This window comes from Euprymna scolopes, chromosome 29, assembly GCF_053919585.1.
Source record: "Euprymna scolopes isolate OS-2025 chromosome 29, ASM5391958v1, whole genome shotgun sequence".
NCBI lineage: Eukaryota > Metazoa > Mollusca > Cephalopoda > Sepiida > Sepiolidae > Euprymna > Euprymna scolopes.
The window spans coordinates 46,471,333-46,485,967 of record NC_136510.1 but is presented as its reverse complement, the minus strand read 5'-3'; positions in this window follow the sequence as shown (position 1 = coordinate 46,485,967).

The following is a 14,635-nucleotide window of genomic DNA, read 5'->3' as shown; positions in this document are numbered from 1 at the left end:
CAATAAAACAGAAAATTAAGACTCTGCGAAAAAGAGACGAAACAATAAACCACACAGTAAGTGAATGCAGCAAACTTGCCTAAAAAGAATATAAAAATAGACACGATCAAGTAAGGAAGGCAGTACATTGGCAGTTATGTAGACGATTACATCTTGAACACTCCGTTAGTTTTCCAAATTCTTTTTTCATGAGTTTAGTTGCTTTTGTCATTACTGGAATGATGGAGATCTTCCTAAAATTCTTTTTTTTTATTTCTTACATAAGATTTCTGCTGTTCCAGGTAGTTTCTCGATAATCCGAAGATTTGAATTCTTTTATTTCATTGCAGACTGTCTTCTATTTTCCAGCTTCCTTAATCTTTCTAACATTCCAAGTACCAATCATGTAATCTTTTCATACATCCATTCTTTTGTCACTTTGGTTTCTTCCAATAGTATGCTTAACATCGCCAAGCTGGTTGCTTACTGGACGACGAGACGCTCCTTGGTCACCCGCACGACAAGTGATGCGATATGGTTTGATTTTAGGTTGTCGATTCGTGAGTAATGTTGTCATAGTAGAGGATAAGCAAAGTAGAAACTCCAATGGTCTTCGCTCGCAGTTCCTGATACTCAGCAAGGTAACAATTGCCGTTCAGCTGGGTGGAAACGGGATTCTGCCAATCGTAAGGTTCAAGGTGTCGTTCATAAAATGGTATCTGTAAGAACCATCCTATGCTCTGCTGCTAGCGACTTCACTGTTACCCTGGTACGTGTAGCGTCGAGGGTACTATCCTTGTTCAAGGTAGCCTTAGGATGCTGTTTAACGTCTTCCTATGAGAAATTAATGCAACAGCAACCGAACTATCGCTTTGATTAGTCACAATAGTAAAATTATATTAAAAAATGATAGCCAATCAAATGCGGAAGGAGTTGAGTGCCGAAACAGGAACAGGCTGATGTCAGGCAAGGGAAAGGAACTGGAGACCAACTACTCAACCTAAATACGATATTTGAGAAGAACATGGCGGCACGAACAGATGTTTATGTCTGTTTCATCGGTTATAGAAAAGCTTTCAACACAATGTTACAAGAAGTCCTCTGGAATGTGATGGTAGATATGGGATTCCCTATATACATAATTGATCTCATCTGAATCCCAAATATCTTCCAGAAAGCAACAATAACAACAACTCAGGGAATACAGACGCTTTTTGAAATTGGCCGGGGTCTTGGGCAAAGATGCAAATTATCACCCCCACCTTTTGTATATACATGCCGAACAAGTAATGCGAGAAGCACTCGAACATCACCAAGCAGGAATTAACATTGGTGTAAGAACAATCAAGAACTTGAGATACGCTGACGATGTAATTCTGATTGAAACATGTATGCAGGAAAAACAAGACTTAACCAACAAGATAAAAGTTACCAGCGAAACAGCAGGGCTCTTCCTCAACATCAGCAAAACGAATGAATGTAATAAAAGCATATAATGATGAAAACCTGATTGTGGACAATCAAAGTGTTGGAAATGTAGAAGATTTCAACGACCTTGGAGCATTTTTCACTGTAGATAACACCAAAGAAATAAGACTACGGATTGCAATGACAAAAACAGCAATGATTGCGTTAACCAATATCTGTAAAGACAGACCCATTTCACAACGCACAAGGACACGACTCATGCAAGCTTTGGTAATCTTAATAGCAACAAACGAAGCAGAATGTTGGGTCTTGAAGAAAGTCGACAAGAGGAAAATTGTTGCTTTTGAAGTGTGGTGCTACTGTAAACATACAAACGAATGGGTTCTAGAGAAGATTGGACCATGCCGAAGACAGCTGGACAACATCAATGGCAGGAAATTGCGATTTTAGGGATATGTGATCAGAAGAGACGGCCTAACAAAAGATGTGTTTTTTGTACAACCACTGGCAAAATAGGACGTGAAAGACCAAAAACAAGACTGCCAGACAACGTGATAGGCATCGCGAACATCAGCATGGTTGAGTTGCTCAGAATGGCGTAGAAGCGGAGTCAATGGCGGCGATTTGTGAAATAATGACCATTTCGAATGAGAGGCATAAGACCTTCATATTTATTTATCTTTTTCCTCTCAACTCTGTTTAATCCAGCAGCATTGGGGGCTCTAACTTCTACCAAGGTTGCTTCTTTCTCCTTCTTATCCCATATAACTATGTCAGGTTTAATAGTTCTTTTTACAGATGGTCCAGTGGGGATATTTATATATTCCATTGTATCGTATTGTACAGTAGTGGCACCTTAAAGCTGGATGTCAGGTAATTCACACTCTTTACTTCTGCGTGGCAAAAACTGTTTTTATTTTCATTGCTGCGATCACTGATCTTCTTAAAAGCATTGCTTTGGACAGACATTCTAATCCTCTCCAGAACATTGTCGTAAATATTTGCATATATGATTATCGCAATGAATCGGACACGAGTAGGTTAACTTTCTTTATATAGATTTATGTATTTTCTATGTATATATCTATAAAAGTGAGAATGTTTGTGTGTGTGCGAGGACAATTCTCAACCTATATACGCAAGAAATTTTTTATCTACATCATTGAAAATTGGTAGCTAGGATATTCAGACATGTGGACACTTTTTAATTGGTTTTCATCCGGAAAAAAGGGCTGCTTAGGAGTCAAAATTAAAAGATTGATACTTGGGAGTCATCGGATTTTTATCTGTTTGTAAACTGTTTCACGACTGCACATGCGCGAATCGTCCACAGCTTCCTTGTGTTAAGAATAGATAGGTTTAAAAACACTTTTTAAAGATCGGGTCAAGCTTGCCTAACTTGACTCACTGTCTTTAGGTTTTGGTTTCGATGTTTTTTTAACAAAACGTATTTATAGAAAAATCCCACAAATTGAATTGGTGCATCCGATCTGTCCCAAAAAAAGTCCCCGTGTTTTTCACACGAACGCATTCCTTTGTAGTACAGTTAAATATAACATTAGTGATTAATTCAGCTTCAAAGTTTATTTTCAACCCAGTCATCGTTTTGCAAGACTTTAGCATGGTAGGTTTAGTTAATCTTCTCCGTGTATCCAAATTTATGGTTAATAAGTTTTTTTATTTAATACTAGCAGGCCGCCTGACGTTGCCCAGTCGTAAAATACGCATAATATTATATTTTAAATCTATAGAAACTTAGGCATGTGCAGCCAGTATAATGTTTGTTTTTTTCTAAACCGTTCACTTTTTATAAGTATGTTTCCCTGTCAGTATAATTTTGACTTACAAGAAGCGAACTGTTTAGAAAAGCTCGCATGATCATATCTCAGTTTCTTACCGTTTTTTGCTTCATCTTTCATAGGAATTAAACGTTACGTTTAAAACCGGGCAATGCTGGTATATCTGCTGGTGTTTTAGAAAGACGTTTAAGATTTGAAAAAATATATAATGTTTCGATCGTTGTAATACTTTGTATTTGTAAAGGTACTTTATTTTAACAAATCATTTTTATTCGATAACTCTGTGTGTGACAAGTATTTAAGAGCAACATGCATTTTATTACTTTTACATATAATGTAAAAGTTTTATAATTACAACGTTTGTTTCATTTAACTATCATAATTTTCATGTTTAATATCATTACATGCGGCAAACTACGCATGTAAAAATTATAGCTTTATTGTGAATATCTAGACACATGTAATTAATTATCAGACAGCCGAAGTACGTAGAAAAGCAGCGAAAAATGTATTTTATGAACGACTTCAACTCTCGCTTCTCTTTAGGTCACTACAATAAACACCCAGAAAGTATTTCATCCCTGATGCAATTCTCTACCTATAATAGATATAAAGATGGAGTTCTGTTGCCATATCCGGAGAGGAACTGCTAAAAGCATTATTTTCGTGCATTGCCAGAATACAAAACCGTCCAGAAAGCTAAATGGGCGGGGCCTTTTTGTCTCTCTACTTCCAAGCCGGACAAAAGTAACAAGCATTTCTGTTGAATGTGCCAAAAGCCTTGGTAAAAGTTTCGTGCCATACCGTACGTATTTCTCTAGAGATTTCTTTTCGAGCATCTAATCGTAAGCCATCGTCTCAACTGTTCCCTCTACAATTCTTGAAACCACATTGAGATCCATCTATACAAGTAGACGATGGGCCAGCCCCAATTTCGTGTTATTCCGTCGACGCAAAAACCATATGAAAAAAATTCACTTGATTCGGAGAGATTCGATGTCGTAGAGTCTAAATCTAAAAAGATCTCCAGGTGAACGATGCGTAATTTTTTTATAATTTGCAATTTAATTTAATTATTTTATTGCAAAAGTTGAGCGTAAAAATCATGTAAGGGAGGTAAACATTTAGTAAATATGATGTTTCTTCTTTTTCAGCCATTTTAGTACAGTTTTTAGAGATTTGAGCACGTTGATTGAAAGATAAAATCCAACAGCATTTGGATTATTTGAAAATCCAATCTGCCCACCTCAGTATTGCTATCTCTATTCATGGTTTGTTCAAGTGTTTGGTCCATTGCCGTCTGACTAAAGGGGTACTGGATTTGTTGTTGAACTACAAAATTCCCAGCAGCAAGATGCTTTGCTATTGAAGGATGTGTGTCAGGAACAGCAAGCATCTCATAAATATAAACAGGAAAATATCTATCATTGTTCAAATCGTCATATGCAAAATACCAGGGGATCATTTCTGCTGCTGATTTAAGGTGAAGGGCCGAATCTCCTTTTTTTGTAGCATGAATAAAATTTAAAAACAAATCAGCCATATTCAAGTAACTTATTCAAAATGCTAAATTTGGAAATTGGCTGCATCTCTCTTGAATAAATATTGACAATTTGCTTTCAAACTCTTTAAAATCACTTGATGTGCAGAAATCTTGGAATTGTGTTCTGGGAAAAGCATCATGTAAATTTTTAGACAATTCAATGAATTTAGCTTTTTATTCTGCTCTTTGCGTTTCAATAAAAGTAAATAGGAGTTTCCTTCTTAAGGCTTCGGACATAATTTTTATAACTCTGACAGTTCGATTATAGTGTCTGCCTATCTAAACTCCAGGTACTGATCCTTGTGCCACTGTTCCGGCTTCAAGTAGAATGTCAGCTAGCCCCGAATCTTCAAATTGCTTTCCAATGAAACTGAGAAACTACATGTAAGTGTGGAACTCACCCAGTCTTATAACTGCGCTTTGCATATACACGGCATCATTCCAACGTCATTTCTGTGCTTTAGCATAAAATGCAATATCAAATGTCAATACAACGCATTCAGTTTCAAGTTCATTAGCAATTGCAAGACTTTTCAAAAATACTGCATTCACAGAACTAAGTTGAGTTGGGTTACCATTGACCACATGCCAATATCCAATATTTCTTTTTGGTGGTACTTGGTCTTGTAATAAAAGAATATTGAAACCTGTCCAGCCTGGAATTGGAGTAGTGTTTTGGTTGTGATTTTCACAAGTCATAGCCAAATCAGTAATGCTTGTTTTGGTCTCACAAAAATGATTTAAATAAAACTTTTTGAATGTTGTCAATTGAAACTGATGGCAGGAAAGGACCAACGCTTTTTGCCACATAATATTCTGGTATGGTTACTTCATTTAACATCACACTGCGCTTCTTACTCCTGATCATTTGGGGTTTGTCTTTTTCTATTGTGACATCTTCAATATGTGATAAGTGATCAGAAGTTAGCTGCTGCACTATGAGCCCATTTGTATTATAAGTTGTTCCCTTACCACTTAGAATCTCTTCTCCAAAGTCATTATTACCCCAGGCTTAACGTGTAAAAGTTTTCTTTTTAAAACCCTTTGGAGTGGTACTTTTTAATAGTTGTTGTTCGGCCAAAGCCGTGTCCAGTTCTAGAGTTGTGCTGTGGCTTATAGAGTGCCCAAACCCATTTAGAATGCTTATAAGATTTGACTGACCATTCCAATGTCGAACAACCATTCCCAGTGCATAATGCTTTGGTAAAAATAATTTTCCTCTGTGAGAAAAGGTTCAGAATATCTTGTGCTATGGCAAGTAGCCTTTCCTTATCTTTCTCAGACACAGTAATAATTTTTTTTCATTTCAACTTCATCAGAAAAACCACACATCAATGCCAATGAATTGAACAAGAATTATCTTCATAGCACATTCTGTAGTTACACTATTGTTCCCAGGAGGCCAAGGTGTTGGTGATTCCAAATGACCTAGTTATGAACTACAATTAAATTACATATAAATATTGAGCTCTTGTTAACTAAACAAGACCTCTACAGGATTTCTTTTTAATCAATGTACCCAAGAATTATAGCACATAGTACGTTCAAATCCTCTAAACACATTACATACCATTTATATCCATTATGTAATAATCACAATTTCGTACTATTCCACCTTAACCACTCTAGTTTTCCAACTTCCCCTTACACACTAATACATTTTAACTCTTCGCCTTAGACCTCCCCTATTTCGTTTCTAATGGAGTTATCGCTAGACGTTACATCTCTAATATGTTACTTAGGATATTTAACCTCTTCTGATGAGAAGCGTTAGACTTCGTAATACTTAGGTATAAATAGCATATATATCCCGTACTTAATTGATGTAATCTCCATATTGAATGAACGATTAATATGCATTAGTATATATTTTTATATCGTGTTTTTTTTTCCTTTTTCCTTCTGTATATAAGCTCCACCTCAACTGCTGAGCTTTGTATTATCTCGATAATAAGTCTCTTTAAAAAAAAAATTCTCTCATTCTTTTTGGTTATATATATATATATATATATATATATATATATATATATATATATATATATATTTGATGATTATTGCCACGTTTTTTTCAGACGAGTGCCACTCCCTCAGACACTTTTTTAGTGGTACCGGCGAATTCACACACTCAAGCACACATGACATTGAAGATGGTCATTGCTATATATACATATATATACGTACACGCATACATACACACACATATACACATATATGTTCATAAACATACACACATATATACATATATACATACATAATACATATACATACACACATGTATACATACACAAATACATACGCATATATACACACATATACAAATACGTACACACATATACTTACATATACACATACAAATACGTACACAGATATGCACATATACACATACATTTAACTACATATACATATACATACATTATGCATTTATACACAAACATACACATGTGTATAGATACACATACATATACATACATACACAGACAAACATATATATACATATATGCATACAAACACACACAAACATATATACATATATACATACATATACACATAGATATATATACATATACATACACATGTACATACATATATAAACATACGTACACATATACGTACATACACACACGCATACATATAATGATGGCAGATCAATTATTACATGCTTCCAGCATTTCAAGCCTACACGCATCACAACTTTTCCATTGTTATAGGACTATTTTTTATAGACAAATACTGAGGGAGTATCCATACAAAGATGATGTTACAGAGATTTAGCTTTGTACGGCAGCTTAATCTCTCTCTCTCTCTCGGTTCAAAATATTGAGATCCAGCAACAAGCAAGAGCAAGATATCCAGCAACAAGTTTAACTGCATACCAGCTTAATGCGGGTACTGGTCTCCCGCTTTATGGTTTTTTAAATCAGAGATGTGCTTCTCCTAGAGGGGTTGCCTTCACCATGACTTACGGGAGCCCTCTCCACCCCACATACACATGGAAATAAACACATGCATGCACACATACATGCATACACACAGAATGCGCGCAAATATACATATGCATGTACACACACATGCAAACATACACATAGAGGCACACATTATAAGCATGTACTTACATATGAATACACACACGTACACATGCACATGCATGTAAAATACACATGAAGGAGCGTTCCAAAAGTCATATATCCTCAATGATCAGGACGAAGGTGATAGGTACAGTTCAATGAGTTTGAAAAAAAAATCCAAAACAAACTAAATATACATAGAATCAGACGAAAAATCTAAATGAATAGAACAGCAGGAGTTTCTTTTCTATTTCTTGTCATTTTTCTTCTTTTTTCCTTTACCTTCTTCTTTTCTCCTTTTTTCCTCCCCCCCTCTTCTTTTTTTCAAATAAAATGTTTGTACACAAAAACTCACGTCTCGAAGCCAGACAATGATGACGAACTTCATACATTATTTACAACAAAATATACATAGAATTAGACGAATAATCCAAATAAATAGAACAGCATTTTAAACGGCCGGATTTTTTTTTTATTATTTGTTTGTGTTTTTTAAATAAAATGTTTTGTACACAAAAACTCACGCCCCGAAAGCAGACAATGATGACGAACTTCACGTATTATTTACAACTAAATATACATAGAATCGCACGAAACATCCAAATGAACAGAACCGCGTTTCAAACGGCTGGAGTTTTTTTTTATTTAAAAAAAAAAAAAAAAAAAACGCCAGCGGTTTGAAACGTTGTTCTGTTTATTTTGATTTTTCGTCTGATTCTATGTATATATAGTTGTAAATAATGTGTGTACAAACATTTTATTTAAAAAATAAAAATTAAAAAAAAAATATATATATATATACGTGTATATATATGTATATATATATATATATTACAATAGAAAAATGTGAGCATAAAATCAATATGCTTAAGCTGAAACACGGAAAAGTACATGACTAGTTGTTTAAACTGGAAAAGAAAAGGACAAGATATTATAATAAAAATATAATAAATTCATAACATAAAATATTGCAGCATTAAGAATATATTACATAATGTTATAAATTGAATTTTAGAAATAATTATTTATGCTGCAATATTTTAAGTTATAAATTTATTATATTTTTAGTAGAATATCTTGTCCTCTACTTTTCCAGTTATAACAACTAGTCGTTTACTTTTCCATGTTTACACATATTACTTTTCATGCTCGCATATTTTTATGTAATCCATGATTTTACCAAGCTTTCAATAAATTCACTTGTTCTTTGTTTAATTTCGGTCTTAGTTTTTGCCCCATAAGCACATATGTAATAACAATGTACGGCACTCGTCTGCTTTCAATAAAATCCCCCCAATATTCTCACTTTCATTCTTTCATTCTCTCTGTTTCACTTGTTGCTCTTCTTTTCGAATTAGTAGCAACAGTAGTCGCTGAAGTGACGTGGTTGCTATGGAAACCAGTCATAAAAAGCGTCGCTCACCCCCTTACATATTTTTATGATTTTGAACACCAGCAAATTAATTATAACTTTTGTTTTACTGAACGAAAATTATTTTTTTTCACAATATAGCTAAAAATGGCATCTATAAACTGTAATAATTGTTTGAAATTTGGCCTAAAAATGAGTGAGCGGTGAAACTTTAAAGCAGTTCTAAATGATTAAAACTACCACTTAACCATATATTCAAATACTACCGTATTTGAATTATATATATATATAAAGCTGAATGTCCGTGTGTGTGTGTGTGTGTGTGTGTGTGTGTGTGTGTGTGTGTGTGTGTGTTCGAGACACATGAATGGGTATGTTTGATCTGGCAGAACGGTGGTTCATTAAAATTGTTGGGTCTGCGTTCGCGCCTGGTCCACAAAGTATGGAAATAAAAACTTTAAAAATTAAAAAAAAACGTTTACAAGTGTTTTTGATATAGATGTGCATAAGAATACTTTGGTAAGTATGTTTTTACTTAAATAGGGTTGGTATAATAAAATTGTGGGGTCTGCGTTCCCGCCTGGCCTGCATAGAATGGAAATAGGCACAAACTTTAATAAAGACTTTTCATATCTATCTGCGTAAGTATACTTTGATAATTATGTTTCAATTTGAAGAAATATGGTATAATAAAATGATGGTGTGTTCATTCGCACTTGACCTCCATAGAAGGGTAATATGTCACAAAGTTTAACAATTTTTTTTTTTAATATAGATCCACAGAATATTTTGATAAGTGTTTCAGTGTGAACAGGTATGGTATAATAAATTATGGGGTTTATCTATTTTATTTTTACTTTCATCATATTTTGCTTTGGTTTTGATACCCCCGAATTTGACCCTTTCTTTTCATAACCTATCATACTTTCATAAATCAGAGTCCATTTTCTGTAGAGTGTTTTTGAACCCAGTCAACGACGGGTACTTTTGATAGTATATATATATATATATATATATATATATATATATATATATATATATATATATATAGCAAGTGTTAGGTAGATATATATATAGATAGATAGATAGATAGATAGATAGATAGATAGATCGATTGACATGGGTGTGTATTATATTTTTTGTCATGATAGAAAAAGAAATGTAGTAGTTTTTTGCTACATTAAACAATTTAATTTAAAAATATGCAAAGCTAATTTGCAGAGAGATAAATAAATAAATACACCTTGCTTCGTAATGTTCTTACAAGCCACGCCTGAATGGAAAAATTGTAAAGATTTTTAGGTTTGATGTTTGACGCCCTTCTTTCTTAGCATTGCACACCAAATCAAGCACATAGACGAGAAGCCATCAACATTCACGCATGCGTAGTTATCGTTTTATCTCGTTCGTATCACGCCATGTTTATTTTCATGAATTTCGCTTATTCGTTCGGATTGGCGGCTGACTTGCGTAGCTTTTTGCTTGCTAATTCATAGATGTCACTGGCTTATTAATCACAACTGCGAAGAATAAAAAGGAATTTCTTTTTCACTTTCTTTTACCGACCAGAAGAAATATGCGGTTGAAATTGTGCCCGTTAATTGAAGACTCCGTTATAATTCGCCATTAGCTATGTTAATATGGATTGGCGTGATACGAGTTCCAGTTTAATTGACGTTCACTTAGTCAGTTATTCCCAGTTGGCTTTTATTTTCATGAGATGCTTGGGAGAATTTACAAATGATCCGCGTAAATCAGAGGACCATAGAAAATTACTTTCAAATCTGCGAAGCGAATCCAATGACGAGACGAATAATGTCGTTATTTCAGATAAAGACGAGACGATAATTTCGCGTCATTATTAAGATATACTATATATATATATATATATATATATATATATATATATATATATATACTCTATTACTTAGATATACTATATACCATCCATATTAATATATACTATATATACTCCATTATTAAGATATACTATATATACTCCATTATCAATATATACTATATATACTCTATTATTAAGATATGCGAAATATACTCCATTATAAAGATATACTATATATACTCCATTATTAAGATATACTATATATACTCTTTTAATATATACTATACATACTCCATTATGAAGATATGCTATACATACTCTATTATTAAGATATACTATATATACTCCATTATCAAAATATCCTATATATACTCCATTATTATAATGTCATATATATACTCCATTATTAAGATATACTATATATACTCCATTATTAATATATACTATATATACTCCATTATTAAGATATACTATATATACTCCATTATTATAATATCATATATATATACTCCCTTATTAAGATATCATATATATACTCCATTATTAAGATATACTATATATATTCCCTTATTAAGATATACTATAGATACTCCATTATTAATATATACTATATATACTCCATTATTATAATATCATATATATACTCCATTATTAAGATATACTATATATATTCCATTATTAAGATATACTATATTTACTCCATTATCAATATATACTATATATACTCCATTATCAATATATACTATATATACTCCATTATCAATATATACTATATATACTCCATTATTAATGTATACTATATATACTCCATTATCAATATATACTATATATACTCCATTATCAATATATACTATATATACTCCATTATCAATATATACTATATATACTCCATTATCAATATATACTATATATACTCCATTATTAATGTATACTATATATACTCCATTATCAATATATACTATATATACTGCATTATCAATATATACTATATATACTCCATTATCAATATATACTATATATACTCCATTATCAATATATACTATATATACTCCATTATTAATGTATACTATATATACTCCATTGTCAATATATACTATATATACTCCATTGTCAATATATACTATATATACTCCATTATCAATATATACTATATATACTCCATTATCAATATATACTATATATAATCCATTATCAATATATACTATATATACTCCATTATTAATGTATACTATATATACTCCATTGTCAATATATACTATATATACTCCATTATCAATATATACTATATATACTCCATTATTTATGTATACTATATATACTCCATTATCAATATATACTATATATACTCCATTATCAATATATACTATATATACTCCATTATCAATATATACTATATATACTCCATTATCAATATATACTATATATACTCCATTATTAATGTATACTATATATACTCCATTATTAAGATATACTATATATACTCCATTATCAATATATACTATATATACTCTATTATTAAGATATGCGAAATATACTCCATTATAAAGATATACTATAGATACTCCATTATTACGATATACTATATATACTCTTTTTAGATATACTATATATACTCCATTGTAAAGATATACTATACATACTCCATTATAAAGATATGCTATATATACTCTATTATTAAGATATGCTATATATACTCTATTATTAAGATATGCTATATATACTCTATTATTAAGATATACTATATATACTCTATTATTAAGATATACTCTATATATCCTATTAAGATATACTATACATACTCTATTATTTAGATACACTATATATACGCCAGTATTTAAATATACTAAATATACTCCATTATTAAGATATACTATATATTACGAGTGGGACATCTGACGCTTTCCGGGAAAGAATAAGAACATCTGCCGATCACTAATTTAAGTTCTTTCTTACATATTAGCATTTTTATACTGATTTACTTCTTTCTGTAATAATAAAATGTCAGCTTTTAAATAATATTTACTGTCCAATCACATATCAACACATATTTCTTCTCTGGTGACTGCAACACGGTTATCTATAATATAAAATGTCATCAAATACTTGTCATCAATCGTTATTACATTTTACACATTCCATTCATCATTTTAAATGCTCTGATAATAGTTTTCATCGTTCGGTTGACTGTCAATCCATATTGTTAATACTCATCGTACAGTCGTATTTAGTGTTGGGGTGTGGTGACTCAATATTAAGTTATGTTTTGGGTTGAATTCAATACAACACCTCATACAGATACAACCATTACCAATAGTTTCCAGCTTTCCCTTTCTTTCTGTATCTCTTATTCTATATCTCATTCTATTTCTACCTAAAACAAAATGAACTTTCCATGAACAAAGATTCTTTCCTAGAATGGCCTGTCTGTGGAGCATAATATTGTTGCGATGCTTCCCAGATGACTGCAATATAGTCGTTTTTTTTTATTCTTGTTAAACCGTTCTCTGAAATAATCAAATTCTATCGAATCACCACTATCATTACCAATCATCACGAGGTTGTCTCACCTGACATTTATTTAACTCTTATCCTCGAGTGAACTTTGGACCTTGATAAGTGATGGCATCTCATCAAAAACTAAACGTCTAACTGCAAACAACGCTTCATTATTTATATATTCATATGCAAAGAAAAAATGATACCAAAGGGCCGAGAAGGGTCAATAAGGACTGAAAGACCGAGGAGCGAGCGCAAACCAGACCTCGGCTGGACAAGCGCAAAGAGAACTGGGACCTTGAGAAGGCTGAGTGCCACTCAAATTCCAGTATAAACTAATGGCCACTACCAGCGAGAAATCAATGTTGCGATGATGCAAATTCATTTGCAAATGCTGTCGAAGGAGGTGGAGAGAGCTGGACGTCTGGGGAGACTTTTTGTCACTCAGCTTCCAGAGAATACCACAGGTTTCCAATCAGATCGTTTGTTGACTCCATGTGATCCAATAATAATAATAATAATAATAAACATCAAAGCAACAGAAATGAAAGAGAGAATTGGAAAGGAATACCTCAGGAGAACAAGAAAACTGGAAACGAAATTATATCGCAGAAACCTAATAAAATGTATAAATACATGGGCAGTATCATTAGTAAGATACTCGACCGTTTATAGGGTGGACAAAAGAAGTACTGAAAATGATCGATCAGAAGACCAGGAAACTCATGACCATGCACAATGCACTACACACAAAGGATGATGTTGACCGACTCTAAGTGAAGAGGAAAGATGGCGGCAGAGAACTGGTCTGCACAAAAGACTGTATGAATAACACAAAAAAAAAAGAACTAGAAAAATACATAATGCAAAATACTGAAAAGATAATTATGGCAGCGGAGACACTGAAAATTTTAAAAAAAAACAGAAAAGAGAGAGACAAATGACAAAACAAGAAAATAAAAATGGGAAGAGAAACAACTACACGGAAGATCTATAAGGATAACAAAAGATGAGATTAACGAAAACACTTAGACATGGATGCGAAAAGGACACGTAAACCGAGAGACTGAATCCCAAATAACTGCAGCATAAGATAACTTGATAAGAACCAAC